This window comes from Sciurus carolinensis, chromosome 8 (assembly GCF_902686445.1).
Source record: "Sciurus carolinensis chromosome 8, mSciCar1.2, whole genome shotgun sequence".
NCBI lineage: Eukaryota > Metazoa > Chordata > Mammalia > Rodentia > Sciuridae > Sciurus > Sciurus carolinensis.
This window is the reverse complement of record NC_062220.1, coordinates 1,049,042-1,075,000: the sequence shown is the minus strand read 5'-3', so window position 1 is coordinate 1,075,000 and position 25,959 is coordinate 1,049,042. Positions and strand designations below refer to the sequence as shown.

The 25,959-nt window shown below is 64.4% G+C and overlaps 1 protein-coding gene and 1 long non-coding RNA gene across 5 annotated transcripts in view; one reads left to right on the top strand and one right to left on the bottom strand.

The window, feature by feature from the left end:
* The window catches only part of Ptprn2 (protein tyrosine phosphatase receptor type N2), a 743,280-nt gene that overhangs the window by 163,342 nt on the left and 553,979 nt on the right, over positions 1–25,959 (bottom strand). The gene's annotated exons all lie outside the window — the stretch shown is intronic.
* Positions 5,756–8,817, top strand: LOC124991582 (uncharacterized). Its single transcript, XR_007109903.1, has 3 exons — positions 5,756–5,923; positions 7,238–7,445; positions 7,739–8,817. It is a non-coding gene; the product is annotated as an uncharacterized LOC124991582 (long non-coding RNA).

The following is a 25,959-nucleotide window of genomic DNA, read 5'->3' as shown; positions in this document are numbered from 1 at the left end:
AGAGAGACAGGCTCAAAACTAAGCGCGGTTCAGTGGAACCGCGTTACCCGCAGCCGTCAGAGTCCCCAGGGACGGAGCCACGGCCAAGCCTGTCTGCTGTCCTGTGCGCGGCTCCTGAGAGTGTCTAGGTCCTGACGTTAGCTGCAGGTGACGCGATTGTCCCGGGGCCCCAAAGCCTGCTGCACAGAACAGACTCTTAAGAATCCGGCCAGACGGTGGAGAGGACACAGAAGCTCAAGAGCTGTCTTTGGCCAGTTACGTTCAGAAAGAAAGCGCGACTGGGAAGCAAGCCTCCCCGTGGCAGAGCAGGTGCCACGGGAAACGCTGGGCTGCGGCCGGGAGGCCACGCTAGCTGGCTGGGAGTGAGCAGCACTCGTGGGACACTCAGCAGAGTCCCAACACGCACAGCGTCTGGTGGTAAACGCCAGTGTTGTGTGGCATGTGTGCGTATGTGTACCTGTGTGCATGATGCGTGCACACAGGGATGTGTGGAGTGTGCACATGTGTAGTGGTGTATGTGGAGTGTGCATCTGTGTAGTGGTGTGCGTAGCATGTGCACATGTGCGGTGTGATGTGTGGCATGTGCATGTGTGTAGTCCTGCATATGCTGTGTGCATATGTGTACTAGTGTGTGGTGTGTGCATATGTGTAGTGATGTATGTGGCAAGTGAACATGTGTAGCGACATAGGTCACGTGCACATGTGTAGTCATGTGTGGCATGTACACACGTAGGGGTGTGTGGTATGTGCAGACGTGTCAGTGTGAGTGGCACATGTGCGTATATGTAGTGGCATGTGGCTGTGCATACATGTAGTCATGTGTGTGGAGTGTGCACATGTATAGTGGTATGTGGGTTGTGCATGCATGTAGTTGTGCATGGCATGTGCACTAGTGTAGTGGTGTGTGGGGTCTGTGCATGGCACAAGGTGTGGTGTGTGTACACAGCGTGCTTCTAGTTAGTTGGTTCTAAAGATCATCTGGATTCCGGTCCTGCAACGGTCGAGATGTGAGGAGCAGCTGTGTCAGGGCTGGGGCTGAGGCTGTGGCGTGAGAGCAGCTGGCGGACGGAGTAGCCCAGCCACAGTATTCCACGAAGGTGGCCTTTGCAGCCCACAGGTAAGGAGCTCATCATCCAGCGAACACTGCGGGAAGGAGATGCCAGTCATGCTCAGGACTGTGAAGGTGAGAGGTCTGAGAACACTCACTTTCTCACGTCTTCCTGTCGCACATGTAAACTGGTGGAGCCCCTTCAAAGGGTGATTCTGCAATAAAAATGCACCTGCTCCGTGAGCAAAGCCTGCCACTTCTTGTAATCTAATTTGCAAGGCTTACAGCACAGATTCACCCGTGTCTGAGAACAACCAAGCAGCACAGTTTGCAGGGCCAGTGAGCAAGTGGGAGACAGGCCGTCACAGGGAGCACGTCAACATCTCACATCGCAGGGCGTGAGGTGTGTCCTGTGCGCGGATCAGAGGGCAGCACATTCCATGGCCTGCTGCTGGGCACTTCCTGCAGTGTGGACCATGTGCAGGACCCAACCAGAACAAAAGCCCCCAGGAGTGACACGGGCTGCACGTCAGCTCTGTGAGCAGCTTTGGTGGGTGGGCAGGGCGCCGGCTCTGCCTTGGCCACCGTGGGGGTTGCGGAGAGCTGGGCCTGTTGTGTGGGGCCCTGGCCACTCGCTGTATTTTCAGATCGTGACTCTGGGGGGTCAAGGGCTCTATCAAGGGCTCTAGATCTTTCCGATGAAAACTCCTCCAAAAGGCACAGCTGCCCGGTGGGGCAGTGAGGAGTAACCAGAGGACACTGGCCATGCCCTGCAAGATGGTGCACTGCTGGGCTTGGCAGGGCCAGGACCCACGGACAGAGCGCACTTGCCCCGGGTGCTGCTGCAGAGGCTGTGGCCTTGGCAGGCCCTGGGCATCCACCCGCCCCTCCCTGACCCCAGCCTGGGTGACAAGGCCAGCCCAGGGACGCTGGGGCTCTCCTGGCCTGCCCTTGGGCTCCCCTGCAGGAGGCCTGTGGCTCTAGTCAATCTGAAGACGGCGATGGCGGGGGACCCTGAACCCCAGTGCTCTGGGAGTTGGCTGGTGACGTGTCCCGTGGCCTGGAGCCCTCCAGGGCCAGTGTCCACTGTGCGAGCAAAGGTGGTCAAGAGGTGGGCAGAAGTGTCCAGGGGCGTGTGTGGCTCACCATGCGACCCGAGTCCCCGGCGAGGTGACCCTCAGAAGCGTGAGCTCCTGTGGCCGGTCGCCTGGTGAGAGGGAGATGAAGCAGGTTGTGGTCTGGGGCCACCCCTGCTGCTATCAGCTGGGCAGTGGGGGCATCTCCTGGAGACGCCCGGCCTCCGGTAGCTCCCCCTCCCTGTCCACTCTGCACAGCTGAGCGGCTCGTGGGGACGTGAGGAGCCTCGTGTCCTTGCCCGTCTTCTCAAAGGCCGGTCGGAGCTGATGTGGGCTCAGCGTCCTGGCCCTGCACAGCACTGTGTCTGGCTCCTCCCTCTAGACTTGGGGGTGAGCCTGTGGGCACGAGAGGCTGGGGGGCCTACAGGTGTGGGTCTGCAGGACGCCGACGGGCAGGGTCCCCCCAGTGCCGGCAGCTGGCCCTGCCCCTTTCCTCAGGAGTCACTTCCAAGGCCGTTGCCCAGGGTGCCTCTGCTGAGGCCGGCGGGGAGCAGGGAGGGTCAGGACGCGGAGCCGCCCTCTCCCCGAGGTGCCAGCGGGGTCTCCAGGCCCAGGGGCAGGGGCCGCGCTCTCTGTGGCTGGGGCTCGGGCCGCGTCTCCAGCCCTGGCTGTGTTGTCTGCCCCAGCACGCGGGGCCATGTCAGTGCCCCTTGCCACAAGTGACCGTGGGCGTCCCAGGGCTCCTGGACGGTCCTGAGTGGGTGAATAAAGGCTGTGCTGCCAGTCTAGCTGCACAGCAGGACCCCCGCGGGCCTGCGCCCGTGTCCCTCCACAGACAGGCGCGAGGGAGCCGGGTCCTGCAGAGGTGCTCTGAGGCCCGGGCACTTCCGACTCACAGGCTGTTGAAAGCAGAGCTGGAAACTTAATGAGCACGACCAACGAGCACTCGCTTTGACTCGACCCATCTCCCACGATGCGGGTCTAAACCCATCTCTTCCCCTGCTGCGGAGGCTGGGGCCTCGGTTTGGGGCTGATCAGCAATGCTGAGCTGAAGTAACAGGTAGACATTCTGCGTCTGCCGTCGGGCTTTCTCCCGGGGCTAGTGGGCTCTCCGCAAGGTGCTCGATGAGGGGCGCGTCTCTGCAGGGTGCCAAGCCGGTGCAGTTCATAGAAGGCTCCAGAACTGTGCTGCCGATGGCTCAGGCAGCAGAAGCCTTCAAACTCACACCTGCACAGCGTCACCAGAAGCATGTTGCGGGTTTACAAAGGCCATGGCTTCTGCAGACGTGGGCCCTGCTCCAGGCCCACCCGGGAGCCGCTGCAGCTGTGTGTCCTGCACCTTCACCCAGGGGACCTGCGCTTCAGCCGGGGACGGCTCACAGGGACCCCGCTCCTGACCCCATGGGCGTCCCCAGTGGGCACACGGGACCGTCACCAGGAGCCACACTGCTCAGCCCCTCGGGGGTCGCCAGGCCAATTTCCTCCTCAGACTCCGTGCCCTGACCTCCCTGCCCAGTGGGCCCAGGACCGCTCTGCTTCCGGGAGATGTGGGGGATGCCTGGAGGCAGCGTCTGGCGGGGCCTGCGGGCAGCTTCCTGAGGGGCTGGGCGCTGAGGCTCTGTGTCTCGGCCCTTCCAGTTCACTCGGTCCTAGGCAAAGGCACTCCCTCCTGCCCCCGCGCTCCCCAGGAGACACTGGCCCCTCTGCCCTGCCCACCCAGAACCTCGGGGTGGCCGGCCGCAGGGGATACAGCTGGCAGCGGCTGAGGCCTCCCCTCCTGAAAAGCCTTGCTGTTCCTTGAAGCCCGGTTGCTTTTGGATCAGCACGAAGAAAGGATCCGCTCTGAGAGGGAAGCAGCACCTGCACCTGAGGTCAGCGCCTCGGGCCTCCCTCCCTCTGATCAGAGGCGAAGTCCACCTCCTCATCTGACCGTCACCAGCACAGACGTAGGGGAAAGGCAGGCGCCTGGTGCAGGTTTATTTTTTATGCTGCTATTTACTGCAAAGCAGCTGAAGGAGCTTAAAACACCAGCCCAGAAGTGGCACTTCCATTTACCAGAGCCCAGGACCAGGGTCTCAGCACCCACCTCCTCACACCAGGACCAGGGTCTCAGCACCCGCCCTCCTCACACCAGGACCAGGGTCTCAGCACCCACCTCCTCACACCAGGACCAGGGTCTCAGCACCCGCCCTCCTCACACCAGGACCAGGGTCTCAGCACCCGCCCTCCTCACACCAGGACCAGGGTCTCAGCACCCACCTCCTCACACCAGGACCAGGGTCTCAGCACCCACCTCCTCACACCAGGACCAGGGTCTCAGCACCCGCCCTCCTCACACCAGGACCAGGGTCTCAGCACCCACCTCCTCACACCAGGACCAGGGTCTCAGCACCCGCCCTCCTCACACCAGGACCAGGGTCTCAGCACCCACCTCCTCACACCAGGACCAGAGTCTCAGCACCAACCTCCTCACACCAGGACCAGGGTCTCAGCACCCACCTCCTCACACCAGGACCAGAGTCTCAGCACCAACCTCCTCACACCAGGACCAGGGTCTCAGCACCCACCTCCTCACACCAGGACCAGGGTCTCAGCACCCACCTCCTCACACCAGGACCAGGGTCTCAGCACCCACCTCCTCACACCAGGACCAGGGTCTCAGCACCCGCCCTCCTCACACCAGGACCAGGGTCTCAGCACCCACCTCCTCACACCAGGACCAGGGTCTCAGCACCCACCTCCTCACACCAGGACCAGGGTCTCAGCACCCACCTCCTCACACCAGGACCAGGGTCTCAGCACCCACCCTCCTCACACCAGGACCAGGGTCTCAGCACCCGCCCTCCTCACACCAGGACCAGGGTCTCAGCACCCGCCCTCCTCACACCAGGACCAGCGTCTCAGCACCCACCTCCTCACACCAGGACCAGGGTCTCAGCACCCACCTCCTCACACCAGGACCAGGGTCTCAGCACCCGCCCTCCTCACACCAGGACCAGCGTCTCAGCACCCACCTCCTCACACCAGGACCAGGGTCTCAGCACCCACCCTCCTCACACCAGGACCAGGGTCTCAGCACCCGCCCTCCTCACACCAGGACCAGGGTCTCAGCACCCGCCCTCCTCACACCAGGACCAGGGTCTCAGCACCCGCCCTCCTCACACCAGGACCAGGGTCTCAGCACCCACCCTCCTCACGGCCAGGCCAGGGCCCTTGCCCTGGTCCACCCGGTGTCCACCCCCGTCCGCCATGACTGTAAGTGGGGAGACTGGATCACAGAGCCAGTTCCTTGCACGTCCATCCCACCCGGGAGCCACCTGGGAGCTGCGCAGTGCCCCAGCAGTGGGGTGGGCTGCAGGAGGGCCTGGCCTGTCCTCCCCTGACCCTGGCCTGGTGACAGCCCACTGAGGTCTCTGCTCCTAGCCCGCCTTCCCCGCGGGCCCTGGTGTTACTGGCCTTGGAATTCCGCAGGCCGCCCTCCTGAGGCCCCACAGGAGCCCTGCCCAGGCCGGGCCCAGCCTCCTGCTGCTGAGCCTGCAGCTCCGGGCGGCGTGGGAGGGCGGTGCCCGAGTGGCCCCTGGCTGTGTGCCGTGACCCTGGGGAGCAGCCGGAGAGGGAGGCGCCCTCGGGTGCAGCCAGGCCTCCAGACCCGCCTCGTGTGCACCGGAAGCCACGGCTGTCGTCAGGGCACCGGGGCCCGCCCTCCGCTAGGGGACGGCAGGACCCGGGACCAGCGGCTCCAGCGCGGGCGGCCCTCCGCCCTGGGGCTTCACTATTGTGGTGACACGACATTTTTCAGGTACGAATTCATCTGAGAATGACCATTACTCCTCCTTCGGATGAGAAGCAGCTGCCCTTGTCCCTTGGTCTGCCTCATGTGGGGCTTCCAGGGGCCCTGCTGTCCCTGTTCTGGTCAGTGCCCAGCAGGCAGCCCAGTTCCCAGCTTCCCACTGACCACAGGAGACAGCTGGCCCTTCCAGGGTGAGCACTTCGTCCCTAAGGTCGGTGCCGAGTCAGAGGAGGAGGGTCTGCAGGTCACGGGGGAGGCTCCATCTGCACAGCTGGCCTGGGGCAGGGCCAGGGCTCGGGGCTGGACCATCCGCTGCTCCCCAGGGACGAGGGTCACCAAGGCCAAGGCTCTGAAGTCGTCAGAGACAGTGACTCCACCCACCGTCGGGGATGTGGCTCCCAGCAACGGCCGGGCCACCGTCCTGCCCCGGCCCTGCCGCAGGGAACACGGGCTGTGGTACCCGTGGGGAGGACGGGGTGGCCACGGCGTCCTTGCTGAGGACACCTTCTCCAAGCGTCACGGCCGAGTGCCCTGAGGGGCCCGGCTTTGCCGGGAAGGCCCAGGAAGCAGACTGCACCGCCAGCAAAGCCAAGGACGGGCGTCACCGGGCCTCCGCTGGGAGGGGCTGCGAGGTCTCCGCCCCAAGAGGGCCCTGCCCGTCCTCTCCTGGCCCCGAGGGCCGACCCGGGTCCCGAGGAGCTCCTTCCTTCCCGCCCGGCTGGAGGGGTGGCAGCCAGGAAGAGGCAGGGAGACTCGCCCTGTGGGGGCGAGGCCGAGCCTCCTGGTGTGGTTCCCCAGGCCTCCGTCCCGCCCACGCCCTCATGGAGGGCCACACGGGTGCCAGCAGGGCTCCCTCCCGCCCAGCCAGGCTGCCACCTGCGAGTGCACCATGAGCCCATTCGTCACGGGTGCCACATGCCACCCAGGGAGGACGTCGCCTGGGGCCCTTCTGGCCCTGGCACAAGCCCATTGCCCTGGCACTGGCTGTGCCGGGGAAGCGCGGAGCCGTGAGCTGGCTGCCCTGTCAGCGCGTCGCCTGGACTCGGGGTCTGGACGTCACGGTCCTGGTTTCTGGGGCAGCACAGAGCAGGGTAGGAGGGGACGGTGTCCTAGCTGGCAGAGAAAACCACCTTCAAGAGCAGACGCCATCGGCGGTAAGTCCTGACAGGGGTTGAGACCGACGAGGATCAAGTCAGGAGAGCTGGCGGGTGGGAGGCCGCGGTGCGGGCGCTGGGAGCTGCTGGTCCGGGCTGCCAAGGCTGCCCAGGGCTGTGTCCCGACTTACGACTGAAACGCGGGTGAAACCAGCACTGTCCCCCGCAGGCTCCGTGTGACACGCAGCACCCGCACTGGAGCCTCTGACGCGTCAAGCACGTGAGGTTGATCAGAGAGCAGGCGAAGACAGGAGGCCTCCCGGAGTCCTCGCCACCCACACGTGTGCTCACCGGGCAGCCTGACCACCATGCGCCACTGAGAAGATGTGGCCCCGCTGGCCGAGGTCACCCTGGAGGGGCCGCAGAGAGAGCTGCAGGTGAGATCTGCTTGGGGTGGGCAGGGAAGAAAGGCGGGGCTCCATGTCCAGGGTCAGTAGGAGGCGGGGCAGGACCCGGCCTCCTCAGGTGCACCCACACTCAAGACAGGCCATCCTGGGGGCCGGCCTGCAGCTGTGCTCGACGCCCCCTTCCGGGGGTGGACACTGGCCTGCCTCTGGGAAGCACCCCGGGTGCTGTCTGAAAGGTGGCTAGCGGCTGCCTCCCACAGGGGGCCCAGGGATGAGGGCAGCGGCCTGGCCAGCCCTCTCCTGCTCTGCTTCTCCTCCCACAGGCTCACCTCCGTCTGGGCTCAGCGGGTCCTGAGCTCGGCCCGGAGAGCAGGGCTTCGCGGAGGAGCCCAGCAGGACAGAGGCTCCACCACAGCGCTCTTTGCCTCTCGCCACCTTCTGGTCCCTGGGATGGGAGCCCGCCGTCTCCTGCCCCGTGTCCCTGTCCCTGGCTGGCAGCCTGCGCCTGGTGCCTGGAGGAGGGAGCACTGGACCGGGGGAGGTGCTGAGCGGGGCCCAGAGGTGGGGCACAGGGCGGCCCGGGCACTGCTTCTGGGCTGGGCCCGCTGGGCGGCCCTCTGACTCCTGACAGGAGAGCTGGGCTCACGCCTGACTCCCCACGCCTGCTCCCTCCTCCAGGCCTGCTCCTAGCTCCAGGTTCACAGGGTCCTCTAGAGACCTCTGACCGCAGAGCCAGGGCGGCGTCCAGGCCGTAGGGATGGCCCGTGCTGCTTCCCTCTGGCCTGCCAACTGCCCGCCGCCTTCTGGAGTGGAGACTGCCCTGACCCCCGGGCCTGCCACCTCGGGCGGTGAGGGGCGCCCTCTCCGGCCTTCGCCCTGCACTGGGGACCTGGGCCTGCACTGGGCCGGCCCCACCAGGAGCAGCACCTGAGGGCACGGCCAGGGGTGGCCCGTCTCCAGACACAGACAGACCCGCAGACAGGGCCAGGCACAGCCCTGGACACAGGCACGGCGTCCCGGGTCGAGGGTGCCTGCCCTCCCCCTGAGTCGGTCACTCCTTCCTCCCATCAGGCACCGTCCCTCACTGTGAGGCTCCTGACGAGGGTGCCACCCTCCGATTAGGACCTCCTGCTCAGGGTATCGGCTTTCTGCTCTCCTGGGGATGCAGGCGATTGCGGCCGAGGCGGCACGGCCCTCCTGCACCTGCCAGGCCAAGGCCCAACCAACCCCGCTGCCCACATTCCAGGCGCTGTCCTCTGGTCACGTCAGGCCCACTTGGGGACAGTCTCCCTCGCACCCTGGCAGGGTCTGTGACCTGCCTCCTGGGCGTGGCAGAGCATCTGCCTCACCTGGGAGGCACTAGGTTTGACCCTCAGCACCACGTGAAAAAAAAAATAAATAAAATAAAGACATTAAAAAAAGAGAAAGAAATGACTAAGCTGCCGTGACCACAGGTCCCTGTCACGCATTCCCCGAGTCTGAGAGCAAGCGAACACCATGGCCGCCCCAGGGTCCAGAGGCCCCCCTAGGAGGAGTCGGCCAGCCATGGCCACGTGAGAGCTGCCCCAGCCCACCACAGCCACCGAGCCACGGGCTGGCTCCTCTGTCCCTGCACAGCTCCCGGGCTGTGGGGACGTCACCACCCTCCCTCTGGCGAGGCCAGTTCCTGGCCAAGCCTTCGGGTGCTGCGCCTTCTTCCAGGCACGTCTGCACACCTGCATGTGAGGCCCAGTTTGGGCAGAGAGCCTGCTCAGTCAGGGAGCTGCCCCCTCTGCCCACGTCCATGTGTGGTCCGTTCCCGTGCTCCCTGGCCTCCAGGTGACAGCGTCACCGCGGCCTCCAGGTGACAGCGTCACCGCCTACACTCAGCAAGACCCTGGCAGGGAGTGAGACAGAGCCTGGTGCCCGCCTTGGTGGCTGCCCACCCACTGACCCCAGCCCACACAGGAGCTTCTCCTGGTCTCCAAGCCAGGAGGCTGCCTGGCCCTGGACGCAGCGGTGGCTCTGGTGTGGAAGCCTCCCGCGCCCAGCCTGGCAAGGCCAGCGAGCTCTGCCCTGTGGCCATGCGGCCAGCCCTGACCTGCCAGCCTCTCCAGACCCTGCTCCTGGCCCGGGAGTGGGGTGTGCATAGCGCCCTGTGCTGGTCGGTTCCTCGGTGCTTTAACAGACCCTGATGCCCCTTTGGAGATTTCCCATGGCCGACCCCACCCTGCTCCTCGCTGTGAGTCCCCACCTGCCCCACTGCAGGGCCCGTGCAGTGACCCCGTGCCTGTCCCTGGCAGGGCCTTCCTTGCCAGGCTCTGGGTGTCACGGAGTCACTTTTGTGTGGGGAAGGAAGGAGCCCCGCCCAGGCAGGTTCTCAGGGCCGAGGTTCCTCTGATCCTCTGCCCCTTCGCAATGCCCTCGTGGGGCCCCTGGCATTCCAGTGCACTCCACCAGGAAACCCTTCAGCCTCTGGCCCCCGTGGAGCAGGGTGGCCCTCAGCCCAGCCTGCCCTCCAGACAGGGAGGGGACACTGAGCACAGTGGGATGCCTTGTGGTGGGCCGGGGTCTCTCGGGCAGGCAGGGCTCTCAGGCCCGGACCCCACGTGTGCGTCAGGAATGGCATCTAGACTCCTGTCACTACGTGGCTACTGCCGCCCACCATGACGTCCGCCTGCCTCAGGCACGTGCCCGGCAGGTTCTGGCTCCTTCGATCCTAGGCCACGTCCGTCAATGAGGACGGTGCTCCATTCTGCGTAAGGGAAAGCTGAGGTCGGGAAGGACACGGAGGCGGGGCAGCCGGACGCAGATCTGCCCCGACACACGGCGAAGCCTGGGCTCCGCCCGGGCACGGCTCTCCAGTCCTGTGGTGCCGCGTCTGTGGCACCCCTTACTTGAGTGGGTCTGGGGCCACCAGCGGGCCCCCTTGCCGAGTCCTGGCGCGTGGCCGGGCGCTGGTCCACCAGCAAGGACACGGGCTGCCGGCTCCTGGCCTCACCTGCAGCTCACCCGCTGCTATGCTGATGTGGAGGCTCAGGTGCGAGGACAGGACTCGTCTCTGCCCCCAGGGACCACAGCAGAAGTGACAGGCCCGGCTGGCAGGTGTGCAGCGACACCACTCCTGGGCAGAGGTGGCCACCAGGTCCCTTTCTCATCAGAACGATGACCTGGGCTGCAGCTGCCCGTGGGGTATGCAGCTGGACTCCGCAGTGGGCCCTGCCCCTCTGGGTCAGGAGCACGGAGGCCCGAGGTGGACGGGTGGGAGGCTGGGTGTGGCTTTGCTTCCTGCGTCTGCAGACCCAGAGAGCAGCTGGCACGGGGAGGCGTCTGAGAAGATGGTCCCACGTGGCCTCGGAGCTGTCGTGTGATGGCCCTCGCCAGCTCCAAACCAGCCTCTGGGGGAGAGCGTGCCGGAGGCACAGAGGGACCGGCGGTCAGGAGGGGCAGGGAGCTGCGCCAACCCTGGTGGAGGTCACGGGAGCCCCCAGAATGAGCACGCGGTCAGAATGGGGTGGGGCCTGGTGGCTGCCCTTGGAAACACACGCTGTGGGTGCAGCGTGCGGATCGTGCCGCCTAGCCGCCCAGCCCAGGGTCCTCCAGGCCATCCACGTGCTCGCGAACGAAGGGGTTTCAATCTTCTTAAGGCTGGGCATGGTCCAGGTGTGCGTCCACTCGTCACCATGGACGCGCAGGCTGCCCCTGTCGCAGGGTGGTTCGGACGGGTGCTGGCGCAGGCTTGGGTGCACACATGGGGCTGCTCCCGGGACGCGCGCCCAGGGTCTCGCCGGGCCCCTGGCTTTTCTTCTTTGGCTTTGCTTCCACGGGGGCTGGGGGACCTGATTCCCGGGGGCAGCCTCCGGTCCCCCTCCTCCCAGCGCCTGCCGCTGTGTCCGGGCGGTGGGAGGCCAGCAGGCTCTGCACCACCGGCGTGTCTTCCCTGGTGCCACAGGACGCTGAGCGGCTCTCTTCACGGCCGTTGGCCATCTTCTTGGGGGACCTGCATTCGAGTCCTTGGTCCACCTCCCGTCAGGTTAGGAGGGCTGCGAGTTGCCCGGTGTTGGGGATTGACCCCTCAGCAGACACGAGGCCGCCAGCCCCCGCCCCGCGCCCGCTGCCCTGCGCTGCCCCCTGGGTGGCGAGACCTTGCTTGCTTACCTCGGCCTCTGTTGTTGGCTCACCTGACGCCCTAGAAGCCCTTGGACTGACGTCATCAGGTGTCCCCCATTTTCTCCTGGTGACTGGCTTCGAGTCTCTTGTTTGTCTTCATCCACTTTGGGTAGATTCTGTGAGAAAGGGCACGTGTCCCTTCTTTTGCCTGTGGACCTCTGGTTTTCCAGCCCGGGTTCCTGAGTCTCCATGCGTCTCCCAGGGTCCTTGGCACCTCTGCTGAAGATCGGTTGATGCAGGTGTGGGTTGATTCCTGGGCCTTTCGTTCTGCACACCAGCTCCCAGGTTTTCGTTTTTGTTTTAGTACCAGGGATCGAACACAGGGCCACTTAACCAAAGAGCCACATCCCCAGCCCACCCCCCCTTTTTAAAAAAAATTCTGAGACAGGGTCTCACTATGTGGCTTCAGGCCTCACTGAGTTGTGGGGGTTTAACTGGCGATCCTCCTGCCCCGTCTCCCAGCTGCTGGGATCACAGAGGTGCGCCATGCGCCCAGCCTCAGCTGCTCCTAACTGCAGTATTGTCATGTATTTTTAAATTCAAGAAAATTCCATGATTTTTTAATTGGTGTTCTGGGAAGCTTTTCATGACAGCAGAACATATCAGTTTTACTCCGTGTGATCGGTTCTCTGCAGACCAACCTCTTCCGTAGACAGTGAGTCAGGACGCGTTTTCCAGAGTCCCTGGGGAGACTACTGCGAGGCTCAGGAGAAGGTCAGAGAGGCCGCCTGGGTGCACAGGCTCCGCCCTGACCCCTGGGGGCTCCAGAGAGCAGCGGGGTCACCGGCTGGCAGGGCTGCCCGTCTGCAGTGTGAGCGCCGTGTGTGCTCGCTCACAGTCCCACCTCCACCCGCCCCAGGCCTCACGACTCCCGGCCCAGCAGGCGTGTGCACAGGTGCCCCTGGACTGGTGTCCCTGCCGCCTGCTGGCTTCTGCAGGCCTGTTCCTGGCGGGCTGAATTACCGTGGGCAGTGGGCAGCACTGACCCACCGACCCCTTCCCCTCTTTCTTGGAGATGACCACAAAAGCCCCAGGCTGCAGCGCCAGCGCTCTCAGTGGCACTTTCCTCTGAAATGGAAGCGGGCTCAGCGTCCGTTCCCTCCCCAGGTCCTTTCACACTGCATTCGGGAGATCCTTTTAGCTCTCGCTATTTCTTTAAGAAGCATAGAAAAGAACAAGCATATCAGCAAATGAAGATTTAAGTGAAGGAAAGGATGTCAGCTTACCAACAGTGCAAGGTGCCTCCTCTACAGCATCTTCGTTAGAGTTCAAAGCACATTTCTCTTATAAATTAGGCAGGAGTAAAATTCAGGGAGACAAGAAAGGAAGAAATGAGGCTTTAAAGCGTGCGAGGAATTCAAATGAGCAGCAGAGAGGAATTCAGGTGCAGGGAGCCCTGGGCCTTCCCTGCCTGTGGCGGGTGCTCAGAGGAAGCGCTGGGTCTTTGCCATCCACGTGGGGGAGGGCGTGTTCTCACCGACGCTCCCACAGTGCAGCTCAGCACAGGCGAGGCCGCAGCAGGAGGTGAGGGTCAGCGAGGTCCACCATCAGGCCCGGCCCTCCAGCAGGACGGTGGCCCTGCTTCTGCCCTGGCCTACCTCCCACAGACACTTGGGGGTCCTGGATGGGGCGTGGGGTGAGGCCGTTGGTGCAGAGGGTTCGTGTTGTTACTAAGCCTGCCAGCTGTGTGTGAAGGACCCCTTAGCTGTCCCCATGAGGAGGAGCAGAGGGGACACATGCCAGAAAGCAGAGCAGGAGCCCCTGTGCACGTGCGTGACAGCGCAAGTCATGCATGCATGTGTGTGAACGGGCACATGCCTGCACGTGTGTGCACACATGCACATGTATGGATGCTGGTGTGCATGTGTGCATGTGGATTATGTAAACAGTATATGTGGTGCATGTGTACGTGTATGCACAACAGGTACCCACAGACATGTAAATGTGTATATGTGTGGGTATGCGAGTGCATGCGTGCACACGGTGTATATGGAAGCGTGTGTGTACATACACAGGAGCACATGTAGGTGTACACATGAGTGTGTACCTGAGTACATGCTTCTATGTATGTATGTACATATGGATGGATGGATGTGTGTACATAAGTGGGTGTATGCACAGATGTGTGTATGTAATGCAGTGTATATTTAAGTGTTTTTATATTTATGTACTTAAATGTGTACATACGTGTTTGGGTGCCTGCAGTTTATATGTGTATATATAAGTTCTATGTATATAAGTGCATATAGATTTGTATGCACATGACCTTGTGTCTATGTACACACACGCCTATGTGCATGTGTAGTGCATCGGTGTGTATACACATGCGTGTGTATGTAGGAGTGTGCAGTGCGTAGGAACACAAACGCTCTGAGTCGTCCTGGCCTGACCCTCAGCTTCCTGCTGACCTTGGGTGGGGCGGTGCCTTTGACATGCACTTCTGTGCGGAGGGCAGAGACCAGCCCTTCCAATGTCTCCAGGCGACACGGCAGACAGACAGCTCATAACCTCAGAGAACAGAGCCAGAGGGTGCAGCATCCCCACGGTGGCCCGGCCACTGCTCCCCGTGAGGAGAGGCTGCTGGTGCTGCGGACGGGGAAGCACCTCTCTGCAGCTGATGGTGGAGACGCGCCTCTCTGCACCCTCTGCGACGGCTCCGGAAGATGGTGGGTAAGAGTGCTTCCCGGCTGGCAAGCTATTCAGGTGCCTGCCGGAGAGCCAGGCCCACTGGAAGGGGGGTGTGGAGAGGTGAGGTTCTGCATCCTCGGGGGCCCAAATTCCACGTGGGCTGGGAAGGCTGCAGTGCTCCTTTGACCCCAGAGGGTCCAGCTCTAGGGCCCAGAGCAGCAGGAGTGGACCACAGGCCCAGAGAGGCCCAGGTGTGGCGGGTGCTGGCTCTGCTCACACCTCTCTGCTGCCCCCGTGCTGACCTGTCCTGGGCAGCTGCACATGGCTGTGGGACAGGGCCTCCTGGGCAGAGCAGAGAGCCAGTGGGGTGTCAGAGGGGGTGACGTGCCACCCCAGAGGCCTCGCCTGTCCCTAGGAGTGGCTCTGCATTTCCACTGTACAGACAAGGAAGCGCAGCCTGGAGGGTTGTGTGAGCAGCGCCCTTCAGCTGCGAGTGAGCACAGCCGGTCTGGGCGGCCCATCTGCCTCAGAGCGTGCGGCCCAGGAGAGGCCCTGGCTGCAGGGCTCCTGGCCACTCTCCTCCTACCAGACCACCAGGGCCTGGAGCTGCTGCCCTTGGGTGCATTCTTTTGGATGCTTCTGATAGATTTCAGCTGTTGCCTTGGAGAACACGGATTAAACATTCAACATCGACAGTACTTTCCAAAGTGTATCTGTACCTTGGTTTAGATGGAATGTGGAGTTTTTAAAAATACATTACTATTTTTAATGTGCATCAGAAGAAGACAATAGCACACCAGAAACATGGTTGCAGGGGCTTTGCTGCTTAAGATGAGCAAAATGATTTCAAAGCTGAGTCCACTTACAGAGGAGCATGTGGTGGGGAGCCAGGTGCTTTGTGAACCCTGGAGGCCGGACTCTGCCTCCAGGGGGCTGTGGGCAGGTGCAGCAGGGGCCCGGCTGGGCCTGGCTGGTGGTGACATCTGGGGCTCTGTGTGGTAGAACTGTGTCCTGTCGGAGTCCCCCGTGCCCGGGAGAGCGACCTTACTGGGAAGTCAGCAGGCTCTGCTGACGTGCTTAGCTGCGACGAGGTCAGTACAGTCAGCCCTAACCAGTGTCCCAATCCTCCTGAGAGACACAGACACAGCGTGAGTCAGGCCGAAGCGACGCGTCTTCCCGTCAAGGACGGCCCGGGCCCAGCACCATCAGGCAGGCGCATCCTCTTACGAAGCTCCTGTGGCCTCTGTGGGCCACTGTGCGCTGGATGAGCCCACCCCTCCCCAATAGGAGGAGGCTGGGCAACAGGGCACCAGGGTCGGCGGGATCCATGAACCCCTGGGTCAGGGCACGTGCTGGCCACGGGAGGGGTCAGAGCAGAGGGGCAGCGGGGGCAGCGTGGTGGAGGCCTGTCCCTTCTCTCTGTGCGGAGCGGGCGATGGGGCCAGGTGCCCGAGGAGGGCACAGTGCTCCGGTCCGCCTGGAGAAGGCGCCGGCCGTCTCCTGAGCCCACAGTGGCTCCTTGAAGAACCCGTGTGGGCGCAGGGCCCTCCTGGGGCTGGTCTCCTGTCCTGCACCACCTCCGGCAGCAGCCGGGCGCGGCCAGTTCATGCGCACGTTGAGTCAAGGCTGCGAGTCCCCCAAAGACTCTGCGCAGGCGAGGGGGGCTGGGGTGGGACGGCGCCTGGCAGGGAGCCAGGCTCCTGCTGCGCGTCCCCGCTGAGCACTGGCGCCCTGCGTGCAGACCCGGCTTCACTCAGAATGGACAGGTGCCGGCTCCCCTCCTGCTTCTCCACCCCAGCTGGACACTGGCCTCCGCAGCGTCAGGAGATGACCCTTGACAGGAGCACCGGTCTGCGAGTGACGGCGAGCAGAGGCCACTGCCGTGGGCACCGCAAGGACAGCCGCACCTCGGCGTCCCCCAGCCCGCCCGCCGGCCCACCTGCCCAGCAGGACGCCTGCATGTGCAGGACACTGGCCCAAAGCTCACCCAGGACCCCACCCAACCAGAGCCAGGCGGCCCGCACCCCTTGGGGGCGTCTGGCCATCTTGCTGCAGGGAGGGCCGTGCTGGCCCCAGCAGCCTGGCTCCTGGGGCCAACGTCCCGGAGCTGGCTGCGGCTGAGACAGCAAAGGCTGGGGCCGGGAAAGGCACAGAGCAGAGAAGGGGCAGAGACGGAGGGCAGCCACGCAGCCACGCGGCCACGCCTGCGGCTCAGCCCGGCACCAGGGCACGCGGAACTCGAGCAGACCCTCTGCAGCGTGGGAGACTCAGCACTCAGACCTGGAGAGTCCACTTTTATAGGGAAGGAAGTCGAAACGTGCAGGAGAGGCCGGAGCCCTGGGAGGGCCGTGCTGCCATCCTGGGAGGGGAGGTCCAGGCGGCAGAGTCTCCCGCCGGCCCTGCGGGACTCCCGAAGGCTCAGTGCTCTCTGTCACTGCCTGGGCACTGGGGAGGGCTCCCTGTGCCCTCTGACCGCCTGCTGTCACACCACCCGCGTGACAGCCATGTCACAGAGCGCTCTGGGGCCCGCTCTCAGGCTGCAGCGACTCACCCGTGTCCTGGAGCCCTGGACTCTGGGCTCCGGCCTGCCCTGCTGACCCCTGAATGCCTCTCACACCTCGCCACGTGGGAGGATCTGAGCCTTGCTCCTCAGGAGACCACCAACCTACAGACTGCCACCAAACTGAGCCCTGGCGGCTCGCCTCGCCAGGCGGCACCACGTGGGGCTGGCCTCCGCCCTCCGTCAGCGCGGGGCAGACTCTGCTCACAGACCAGCTTGAGCCCTGACCCCGGCAGGGCCGGTCTGAAGCCTGGTGTGCGGGCGACTCCAGCGTCTGCGGAGGGAGCTCCTGGCGTGGCCTCGAGGCCCGGGGGGCCAGTGGGACGCACGTTCCCTCGCTGCAGTCCCCGCCTGCTGACTGAGAGCTGCTCTCGACCTGCACGGCCGTGGCCGAGTCCAGGCGCCCAGGTGGCACACACGTGACGCGCTGCCAGGAGCGGCTGGGGCCACCTGGCGCGGAGCCACCCTCTGGAGCGCCCTGGGACCCACTGCCGCCGGGCCGCAGCCCGGGAGCCCTCTCTCCCAGGGGCGTCTCCTCCTCCTCTTCTCAACGTGGCCACGGCACCCAGGTGTCCGAGCCCCTGGCCTGGGCAGGGCCCTGAGGCTGCTGGGTGGGGCGCCCGCTTGGAGATCCACTGCCACGCTGCTCCTGCCGCCGGGCTAGCCTGCTCCTCCCTGTCAGGTGGCCGCTCTGCCCGGCCTCCCGCGGTGGGTGGGACTGCTGGCCCTCAGGATCCAGGGCCTGGACGTCACCTACGCAGTGTGGGTTCTCCCAGCCCTGGGGTCCCAGCTCCCCAGTGCTTTACGGCCTTGGAGTGGACCTGTGCCTGTGGAGGTGACCTGGTTGCCCGTCAGCAAGGCCCTGAGTCAGTGCCCGAGGATGGTGACGGCCAGAGCCAGGGCCAGTGAGGTGGGCCAGCCAAGGAGGACACCCGGAGGCGGAGCCACGAGGAAGGTGGGTGGGCCTGCGAGGCCATGAGGATGGGCGCCTGCTCCCTAGGAGCCGCTGACCACGGAGGACTGGGCACAGAGACCCCGAGTCCCAACGAGCCTAGTGACGGCTCCGCCTGGCCCAGTACGTGGAAAGCAAAGACGCCAACTGCCCTGCCTCTGAACCGGCTGCACGCCCGCCCACGTTGGCCCTGGCGGGGGCCAGCACCCCAGGGAGCGCAAACCTCACCCAGCGGGCAGGGCACTGCCGAGGTCCAGGTGGCTCCGCCCTGCCTCCCGCAGGCGGCAGCCGCTCTTTGTCTCTCCTGACCTGAGGCAGCTCGAGTGGGGAGTGTGGGCTGGCTCCGGTCTCCTGTCTGCCTGCAGGGGATGCCCCTGTCCTCGGCAGCTCCGCCCCACCGGGGGCTACAAGATGGCCAGTGTGCTTAGGAGGACAGGGCAGCTGTCTGCAAGGACCTGCCGGCCGAGCACGGATGGCATGTGTCCCAAAGCACCATGGCCCTGCAGCAGGGCCTGGTGCAGGTACATGGCTGCACACACACTAGCTCAGACACTCACCTGGGGTCCCCAGGGAGCCTCGTCCTGACACTGAGGCCTCCGCTCACGCACCCAGAACTTCATGTGTGCACCAGGAGCCTGCCCTCTCGCCCCCACACACATACACACACACACACACACACACGTGCACCAGGAGCCTGCCCTCTCGCCCCCCACACACATACACACACACACACACACACACGTGCACCAGGAGCCTGCCCTCTCGCCCCCCCCCACACACACGTGCACCAGGAGCCTGCCCTCTCGCCCCCACACACATACACACACACACACACACACACGTGCACCAGGAGCCTGCCCTCTCGCCCCCCACACACATACACACACACACACACACACGTGCACCAGGAGCCTGCCCTCTCGCCCCCCCCCACACACACGTGCACCAGGAGCCTGCCCTCTCGCCCCCACACACATACACACACACACACACACACATACGTGTGCACCAGGAGCCTGCCCTCTCGCCCCCACACACATACACACACACACACACACACACGTGCACCAGGAGCCTGCCCTCTCGCCCCCCCCCACACACACGTGCACCAGGAGCCTGCCCTCTCGCCCCCACACACATACACACACACACACACACACACATACGTGTGCACCAGGAGCCTGCCCTCTCGCCCCCACACACATACACACACACACACACACACACGTGCACCAGGAGCCTGCCCTCTCGCCCCCCACACACATACACACACACACACACACACGTGCACCAGGAGCCTGCCCTCTCACCCCCACACACATACACACACACACACACACACACACACACACGTGCACCAGGAGCCTGCCCTCTCGCCCCCCACACACATACACACACACACACACACACACACGTGCACCAGGAGCCTGCCCTCTCGCCCCCCAACATGTGCACCAGGACTCGGGGGAACCCTGTGGTCTCACACGCTCCCACTCACAGAGCCCGGGCTCTCCTGGGGCCACCCAAGGCCATCAGGCCCCAGCAGGAGAGTGTGGGCGGTGCACCCAGGACGCGTGTGCCCTGCCGGCCACAGGAGCCACCACCCACCCTCGCAGTGCTTCAGTGGGCTGGAGTGGGCTGGCTGGCCCATGGCCACACTGGGATGGGTCACTGGTGGCCGTGGACACTGGGCCCCAGTCTCCTGAACCCCTTCTTCCCAGGCAGAGCCGCAGCACGCGTCCACCTGTCCACCTGCCTCCTCTGGACAGCTCAGCTGTGGGCCCAGCTGAGGACGGCTCTGCACTCCACACCCGGGACCCGCACACGCCCTTCCTGCCTCCCTCCTGTCAAGGGTGACGGGCAGAGGGCGGCAGGTGGGACTCCCCGCCGTCTCCTGCACAGACGGGCTCCCTCCTCTGCACACGGCACGCACCAGGCACACGCGTGCACACAGCACGCACAGACACCCACTCACACCTGACCGGCCAGGTCGTGGGGTGGGGTGGAGGCTGGAGAGCTGCCTCGAGGAGCACGGGATCGGGGTCATCCAGACGAGATGCTGGGAAGGGCGAAGCACAGAGGAAGGACTGCGGCCCCCGTGGGGACCCAGACCCGAACCCACTCTGCCCGCGTGCCGGGAGCGGAGGCGAGGATGCCTGCCAAGTGGGCAGTGGGCATGCGCAGCTGTGCGGTCCAGCGAGTCCCACCGTCCACACAGGCCAGGAGAGCCAGGAGGCCGAGAGCTCAAGGTTGGCAGGACGGGGCCCGAGCTGGCAGGCAGAGGGCACCGTGCCCCTTGGCTGAGCAGAGGTAGGAAGGCGGCTTGAGCGCGAGGCTGCACTGCGAGGACCTGCACCCCAGCAGTCTGCAGCAAGGCAGGCACAGTGGCCACGCTTATATTCCTAGTGGCTCCGGAGGCTGGGGCAGGAGGACAGGCAATTCAAAGACAGCCTCAGCAACTTAGTGAGGCCCTAAGCAAATTAGTGAGACTGCCTCAAAATTTAAAAAATAAATAGATATAAAAAGAGCTGGGAGTGTGGTTCAGTGGTTAAGCACCCGGGTTTAATCCTTTATACCAATAAAGGATTTAAGTAAGTAAGAAAAACAAAAACAGGAAACAGAGCTTATTTTCTCTGAGGCTGAGTCCCTGAGTCCCTGATTGGGGCTAGAAGTGGAGTCTGAGGGAGCGGACTCTAAATGGTGCTATCCCACCCAGGGTGGCCTAGGAGTCACAGGGACGCATGGGGTGGTCAGGGCAGTCTGAGAAGTGGGGTGCCCACATCTAGAGATCCTGGGGCGGATGCTCCTGCCAACTGGGGGACAGCAGCTGAGAAGCAGGAGGTGAGCTGTACCAAGGGTTGACCCTGAGATGAAGTGGTCCCTGGTCACTCTCGATGTAGCTGGGCGTCCTGGTCAACCAGGAACAGCAAGAAGCCATTGCTTTGGCAGCATGGGAGCTGGTGGTCATGGTGGACGTCCTGGCAGGAAAGCAGTCCTGAGTTGGGCTGAAGTTTACAAGTCTGTCCAGGATTTGGAGGCCAGAGGACTGAGGGGAGGCCAGGAAGGGAACAAAGAAACCAGAGGTCAGGGAGCCAGATGTTGTTGAAGTCACAAAGAACAGGAGAGGGGTTAAGTGAAGAGGACTGTGGGAGCCTTAACTGATAGGAGGGATCTGAGTTAGACCACCCCTCCCTCCACTCATCTCTCCGTCCATTATCCATCCATTCTCCCACCCATCCATCCACCCATTGTTCACCATCCATCCACCATCCTCCCACTCCTCCACACATCCAGTCTTCCATCCAGTCATCCATCCACCATTCATCTCTCCATCTGTGGATCCGTCCGTCTATCCGTACATCCATCCATTTACTATCCATCAATCGTGATCCGTCCACCCGCCCATTCATCCGTTCGCCCACCATCCTTCCGGTCATCCAGCCATGTATCCATCCATCCAGTGTCACCTGCCTGTCTACCCATGGATACATCCATCTGTCACGCTTCTACTGACTTATCCATTTGTTCCCCATCCGCTCTCCTCCAAACTTCTACTGAAAATCCGTACAGTTTGTAAATAGAGCTAATATTTATCTAAAACACATAAGAAAAATCTTAAACACTTAAAAACACCTGAAGTATTAAAGCCTGGCAAAGCAGATCAAGAGCAGAACAAGCGTGACAAGTCCTGACCAAGGCTTACAAGATGAGTCACGTCCAGCATCACGACACGCTGACCTCAGACCAGGGTCAGCGAGGAGGACCTGGCACTGGAGCTCTGGCGGATGAGGTTGCTAATCTGCACTCTGGTACCACCTGGGCTCCAGCTGCATCCACTGCGCATTCTGGACACGGGACCCTGCCTAGAACTGGACTCTTGGGTCCCTGCTGCCCTCATCCTCTGGGTGATGTTGCTTCAGAGTGGCGTCTCTGAGGCCCCCAACATCCAAGCTGCTGGCCAGCTGGGCCTTGGGTGCAGATGCCAGGGGAGGACTGACTGAGGCTGGGATCTGCAGAGCCTTGGTATCTGTCCACCTCGGCCATCTGGGGACTGGACGTCCTGAGATGTAAGTTCTGAGCAGGTTGCTCCTCGGGGAGCTTGCAGGGCCCGGGCACCAGGTGACACAGCCGCCCTTGAGCCTTGGTTTCTCATGGGCCTGGGGTCCTGGGGCAGAACCTGGGATGAGGGGCTTTCTCCCCTCCCCTCCAGAGATGTCCTGGGTGGGGAAGGGCAGGTGGGGTCTGGTCCTCTGCGGGGCCTGCGTGTCGCCTCCTGGGACACCCTGAGGTAGGTGCTGACGGGCCAGCGGCCGACTCCGTGTGCCAGCTCACTGCCAGACCCCACGAGTGGCTGAGCCTCTGTGGTCGGGACTTGGTTGGCAGGTCCGCCCGGGACATTAGACAGTTTACTTAAGCTCCCCAGGCTGGCACACTCTGCCTAGGGTGCATGGGTGGCATGTGCCCTGCGCCCAGGGATCCTCCTGGATTCTCCTGTGCCAGGCAGGCTCTGGGAGCACTCTTGGGCAGGAGCTCTGGACCTGCAGTAACTGAGCCCCCTGCCCAGCGGCAAGTGGAGGCCGACCCCCTGGAGGGATGACAGACAGGCAGGTGCCAGGGTCCCTTGATGTCCCCTGCGGGCAGCTTTGAGTGTGTGCCGGAGCCTCAGCCCACCCCAGAGACCTCGGCACCCAAGCCCCCAGGCAGAGCACGGGGGACGGGGGGCAGGTGCTAAGGCGCTACAGAGGGGCAGGATCCTCCTCTTCACCTCACGAGCTGGGTGGTGTGGGACCGTGTGCCCGGGAAGCCGGCGGGGAGGAGGCAGGGCACGCGCAGGGGGTCCCCGGGGCTCCCTGGGGAAGGCGAGGGCGGAGGCTCCGGAAAGCGGCCTGGGAGGAGGCAGGAGCGCTCCACGTGCCAGGCCTGCCTCCTCCTCGGAGCCTGGGCTTTTCCAGACACAAACACCTACAGCAGAGTCCAGTGCCCCGGCCAGCGGCCCCGGTGAGGGCCCTGGGCGAGGGAGCCGCGCGTTGCTCCGGGAGGATTTCCTGGGAGACCCAGGCTCCTCCCTGCTACCTCCCACTGCTGGCCGGAACGTGAGCCTGCGGAGAGAGTGCCCGCGGCCACTCTGGAGGAAGGCCCGCGTGAAGGGAGGCCTGGACCTCGGGCGCCTCCTCCTCGGGACTGGAGACCGTTCCTAGCTGCTCGAGCCTCACGCGCAGTCCTACTGATCCTGACTGGCTCCCACGTCTGCCGGGGACGGGTCAGCCTCTCGAGTGGGCCAAACGCCAGGCAGGCCCTCATCACACCTTGAACAGCGCCGGCCCACGTGTCCAGGGCGCTGAGCTCAATCTGCACCGAGGAGAGTGGCCTCCACACTTAACACCAGGGCCGCCCAGGGCCGCCCAGAGGTCCCCAGCAGGCTGCGTGGCCGCACTGCTCTGGCAGGCCCCTGGGGACACAGCGGCTGAGGCCCTTCCCTACCTTCTGCCACTTCTCCAAGGTCCGGCACCATCCACCCGGGGCCTTAGGGCTCTGCGCACAGGGCGTCTTCCCCAAGGGACACTGACCTGCCTGCAGTGTGGGCGTGACAGAGCCCAAGACGCTCCTGGCGCCTGGTGTCCACACTTCCTCTGGGGCTCCCAGCCCTGTCCTTGCCTGTCCACCTGCCTGCGCAAGCACAGGGGAGTGGCCCTCTCCGGGGCAGGGTGCTGGTCGGCCAGGGCAGTGCTGTGAGCTGAGCCGCACCTGCACCCGGGGTCTGGGCCGGCTGTGGGGCGGAGCCCGCGGGGAGGGGTCCTGATGCGGAAGGTGGTGCCAGGCCTCCGAGCACCCCGGGCGCGGGACAGCTGAGCGGGGAAGGCCGAGCCCTTGGCCCTGAGGACGGAGGGCGCGCCTGCTGCGTGTGCAGCCACCCAAGTCTGCAGCGGGGGAGCCACGAGGCAGGCCCCTGGCCGACGTGCGGCCACAGGACGGCGCTGCGGCTAACGCACCGTGAATGCAGCCGCGGGCGGGTCCTGCCCTTCGGTGCCATCAGGACCCAGCCGCGACAGCCTGGCCGACCTTCCTCCCGGCTGGGCTGAGAACCCCTGCTCTTCTTCCAGCCTTGAGGGAGCGCCTGCCGTGGGTGAGGCATGCAGGCACACTAGCTGGACTGGACACTGGAGGCCCGCAGGAGCAGAGGCCTGGGCTCTGTGCTGCCCAGGGTGGGCGCGGCGCCACAGGGCACGGTGTCCTGTGCAGAGCCCAGAGCCGTCTGTCGACTCGGCAGACATGGTTCTGCACTTGCAGGGACGTGCCAGCTTTGGGGACTTGGCTTGAGGCCATGGAGGGGGCCAGGGGACGGGACGGGAGCTGCTGGCCCTCACCATGACGGCCGGCAGAGCCCGACATCAGAGCCGGCCTGGGCCTGGCCTGCGGCTGCCGGGCTGCTGATCGGGGGCTGCCGCACGTGGGCCTCAGCAGCCCTGTGCCGCCCTTGAACTGCCCGTGTAGCTTGGAATAAGGAGAGGGCCCGGCACAGGGTGCGTGAGGGAGAGCGGGCCGGCCGGGCTGGGCCTGCGGCAGAGGGCGGCTCCGTGTCCACCGCGTCCTCGTGGGCCCCTGGCCCCCAGCGCCCTGCTCAGGGCCACAGCACCGCGGGCGGGCGGGGCCAGCACGTCCCTGCGGGCGGGCACTCTTGCTCTCAGGCCTCTGTCCCTGAGCTGGGCAGCCCTGGCTGTGCGGGGGTCCTGCTGCTTTCCCCGAGGCAGGGTGTGGGGTCCTCGTGGGCCCCTGCTCCCAGGCTCCTCCCGCTCTGCCCCGCTCTGTGCCGGACCACAGTGCTCACAGTGCCCACGGAGACCCTGCTTCCCTGCAGCAGAAGCAGCAGGACTGCGGGTCTCCAGGGAGGAGGCCCAGCCCTGAGGGGAGGAGGGAGGCTTCTGGGCTGACGGAATGCGATCGGTCTTGACTGTGGCGGTTACCAAGCCAAATACGGCCGTCAAAACCCGTTCGGGGCGAGTTCTATCATGATGACTGCACCTCAGCACAGCGGCCTGGGAACGCCAGGTGGGATCCGGAGGGACAGGACACTCACCTGCCTCCCTCCCCTGAGCGGCGGGTCTGGAAAGCCGGCACAGCAACAGGTGGGAGGGAGGGAGCAGAGGCCCAGGCACACCTGCCTGTTGTCAGAAGGGCAACCCGGGTTTGTTCCGGGCGCTTGGTGCCTGAGGCAGAAGGGAGAGCCTGTGGGGGGCCGCGGGCGCCGGCCGCTCGGAGAGGGAGCTGAAGATTCCAGCTCCTGGGGCAGCGGCTTCCAGACAGGTCTGCAGAGGCCCAAGAACGCTCGGCACCAGGGGGAAGATGCGCCAGCAGGCCCAGCCCGGAGCAGAGCAGCCCACCACCTGTGACGGGGACGGGCGCCGTGAAAGCCAAGGCTGCCAGTTCTGCAGGCCGAGGGCGGAGCTGGAAAGCCGGCACACGGCTTGGTGCTCGGCTCTCAGAGAGACGAGCAGAGGCACACGGGACAGTCGGGCTCCCAGCCGGGGGACCGTGCTGAGGAGGCAGGCGTCTGGGGAAAGCAGAGGACCCGTGCGAAGGTGGCCGGGGCTCTCGCGGGTCCCTGGGCAGACAGCGGTTCCAGGGAAAAGCCTCCGTCCACAGTGCACCACAGCAAGAGCCCCCGAGGCCCACGAGTCAGAGCACCCGGAGGACCAAGGGAAGCCCAAGGCCTGACGGGAAACTCGCTTCCTCCCTCAGGACAGCGAGGGCTCCGAGCAGCAGGGGCGGGTCCTGGAGGGAGGACGGTGCCAGGGGCCCGCTGGAGCCCAGCCCAACCCATAGTGCCAGTGCCTGCAGCCTGTGCAGCTCCCGCAGGTCAGACAGCAGCACCCAGAGCACCTCAACGCCCCCGTCAACCACCCTCCTGCAGGAAGCCCAGGAGCGCCTGGTCCCCGGCATGGGCAGGAAGTGGCCAAGCGATACCAAACCTACTCTGTGAGACCAGAATTTGCACATTAAACCATGGGGAGGGGCCAGTGTCTGCCTGAAGGCCGCAGGGCCCGCCCCAGGGCTCCCATCCCGTGGCCCGTGCCCCAGCAGCTCAGGGCCAACGCGGCTCAAAAGGAAGAAGCTTGAGGTGGTGGAGCTGGCCGTCTCGAGAGCACTGACCCCCAGGGACGTCTCCTGAGAAACAGGAAGCTGCACAGGCCACACCCACGTCCCAGGATGTCCACGGCCCCAGGACTCCTGATAGTCAGACCGTGAAAGTCCTCACG